Below are 3,415 nucleotides of genomic sequence, written 5' to 3'. Positions count from 1 at the left end.
AATTTATTCATTCCACTTTTTAAAAGTTTTTTTCTAATTGAAGTATCGTTGATTGACAGTGTTGTGTTAATGTCTGCCGTACAGCAAAGTGACCCAGTTATACACATATAGACATTGGTTATCATATTCTTTTCCATTATGGTTTATGCCAGGATACTGAAGATAGTTCCCCATGCTCTACAGTGGCACTTTGTTGTTTATCCAGTCTATGCTGCATTACACTTTTGATGACCATTGAAGTCCTTTCCACTTTCTCACAGCGGCAAACACTGCACATTTCTTGTAGGGCCCACGTGGAAATGTTTCTCTAGCTGGACTCCCAGAAGAGGGATTGTTGGGCCACAAGCGCTGCACATTTTCGGTTTTAACAACAACCGCCAAACTGCCTTCCAAAGAGACTTTTCCAACCGGGACACCCCAAATCAGTGTGAGAGGGTACATGTCTCTCCATAACCTGGCAAAAATTCCTGTTATTGTCAGCCTTGCCCAAGTATAATTTTCCAAAATTAAATATGACTCTCAAACCTTTCTACAAATATGGCGTGCATGTGTACCAAAAGTTATTCACCGCATTAATCAGTGAGGACATTTGTAAGGTGGAAAAGCTGATTCAAAGATCATTTGGGGAAGTGGGTTTATAGAGTCCTTAAACTATACTAAAATAAGATTGCTAGACTAGATATAAAAATGGTTAATGTCCTACAGGGCAATAAATTATGACCTTTGAAATTAGCTTTTCTTTGGGACAGAAAATATTTGCATCTCTACCGGGCACAAATCTACAGGTTGGTATATAGCCTAATAGAGACCAGCCTTTCATTAATAGTAAATAGCAACATCAAACAACAGTACATTCTCCTAGAAAAGTAAGTCATCCTTGGGCTTTTAAACAACATTGAAAGGAGCACTATCCTTTTGGTCTTATTTCCAGATTTTGGATAATTTTTCTTAATAGATTTTAAAAACCTATATTAATGCAATAGATTAAAAAGTGGCAGTTCACTGGGTTTTACTTGGAACTTCTATGATGATTAGTGACTATTGGGCAGTTGTTATTTTTACTCTCCAGTTCTAGGTCTCTTTTAAACAAACAAACACTGCTGACAGGAAAAAGCTTCCTTCTCTTTAGCTGCCTGAGTGCCGGGCAGAGCTGAAGAGCAGCCTCACGAAGTCAGGTCTCCCGGGCAACAGGAAAAGGAAGACCTGATTGCTCCTAGGAAGGGTTTTACTGGATGCGTAAAAGCACCTTCGCTCGGGTCGGGTTGGAGAGAGGCTGCTCAGCCCAGAGGCAGTGGGAGCAGGGCCGTGCGCCCGGGGAGGGTGCGGGTGGGGGGAGACCAACGGGGCTTTGTGGGGGACGGGGGAACTCGGCTCTGCCCGATTCCTCAGCCTCTACCCTCAGGTCCCTCCTGCGGACTAGGTGGTCAGTCCATCAGTCACCAGCGCTGACTGACTGCCGCCACGTTGGGGGCGGGGGGGGGGGCTGTTGCCAGATTGTGGAAAACACCTTCTCTTCCCAGTTCACAAGGCAAGAGGGAGGTAAAGATAAACTTGGACGAACTTTGAAGATCTGCTATGGGCAAGTCCCTGGAGCAGACTGAGTAAAACTTGGAGGTGGTGGTGATGTGTGTGTGTGTTGTGTGTGCTCTGGGGCGGGGGGGGGGGGGGGCGGTGCGTGTAGCAGGGGGACACATCCCTCGGTCTGGACTGAGTCACGTGACCAACAACCTGCTTTCGGTCCCGACCGTTTCTGCGCCCTAGCTGGACTTGGATACTCTCTAGAAGCGCAAAAGCGCCGAAGGGCCTCCTCGCCCTGGCTCTGCCTCCCCCGCCCGGGGCGACGTGAGGTCTGGAACCAACTTCCGATGCTTGCACTAACTTCCGATTCTTGAACCATCGCTGGAGATTATCTCCCAATTAGGAGCAGCCTAAGAAGCAGGCGGCCGTGAATCCCGGTTCTCCACTCGGGCAGCTTCCCCGGATCCACTTCCGAAATCCCTCCGGCTCACCAAGCGCCCCAGTCACGCGGGGACGCTCTTTCCCAGGGGACCCTTTCTCACCGCCGGTCCGTCCCACTTCTCAGCGAGGGGTCCCCTCTCCTTTGGGGGGGGGCTCTCTGGCTGGCTGGCGCGGGCCTGCCGCGTCGTCTGTCCGGCCGCGTCCCCGTCTGTCCCCAGCCGCGTCCGGACCGTGGCCGGGCAGTGGCGCGACTGGAATGCGCGGGGGACGCGGGGCGGGCGGCTTCGGCCTCCGGCCCGGCCCGGGGTGGAGGGGCGGGCGGCGCGCCGACGAGAACCCGGCAGACAGTCCCGGCGCCGCGCCCCTCGCCCCCCGGCCGGCACACGTGCGGCTTCCACCCGCGCGGGTCGGGCGGCGCGCGCAGCCTCCCCGCCGAGAACTTCCGAAGATCGAGAAACCGAAAGAGAAGAGTCTCCCCGGGGGCCCGGCGAGCGCAGGCCGGCCCGCCTCCCCGCCCGGGCTCGGCCGGTGCCGGCGGGCGGCTCGGGGCGCGGGGCGGAGGGAGGCGGCGGGCGGGCCGCGCGGGCCGGGCGGGGGCGCGGAGGCGGGGCCGGCGCTCGGGTTTCCGCTCCGCCCGGAGCCGGGGGTCCCCGCGGCCCCAGCAGCGCGGGCTCGGCAGGCGGCGCGGGGCGCGGCGGCCAGGCCACCCCTCTGCGCGGCGCGTCCTCCCTGCCGGAGGCGGGGAAGGCGGGCGCGCCCGCGGCCTCGACGTCGCCCACCGCGCCGCCCGCTGTGGGAAGCGCCTTATAAGCCGCCGCTCGGCCGGCCCCTGGGCTCGTCGCCGCGCCACCGCGGAGAGCGCGCGGAGGCCCGGCCGACCCCGGGCGTTCCCGTCTCCGGACAGATTGCGGGAGGACCTCGGCCCGGCCCGGGCTCGGGACAGACCCGGGCTCCGGACAGACCCCCGACCAGCTCCGGCTCCGGGCAGATCCCCGACCAACTCCGGCTCCGGACAGATCCCGGATCTCTCCGACTCTGGACAGACCTCGGACGGACCCCGGCCCGGGATAGACCCCCGACCAACTCCGGCTCCGGACAGATCCCGGATCTCTCCGACTCTGGACAGACCTCGGACGGACCCCGGCCCCGGATAGATCCCGGCTCCAGAGCGACCCCGCCCGGCGCGGACCCCGGCTCCAGACCGATCCCGGCGCCGGACGGACTCCGGGTGGACGCCGGCCCCGGAACGACCCCGGCCCCGGGCGGATTCCGGGCGGACCCCGGCCCCGGAGAGATCCCAGCTCCAGAGCGACGCCGGCCCCGGGGAGACCCCGGCCCCGGATAGACCCCGGCCCCGGGCGGACTCCGGGCGGACCCCGACCCCGGAGAGATCCCAGCTCCGGAGCGACCCCGGCCCGGGCGGGCGCTCCTCCTGCCGGCCGGGGCATGCGCGGCC

This window comes from Hippopotamus amphibius, chromosome 11 (assembly GCF_030028045.1).
Source record: "Hippopotamus amphibius kiboko isolate mHipAmp2 chromosome 11, mHipAmp2.hap2, whole genome shotgun sequence".
NCBI classification, from domain to species: Eukaryota; Metazoa; Chordata; class Mammalia; order Artiodactyla; family Hippopotamidae; genus Hippopotamus; species Hippopotamus amphibius.
The sequence above is the reverse complement of the archived record's forward strand: the minus strand, read 5'-3'. Positions refer to the sequence as shown.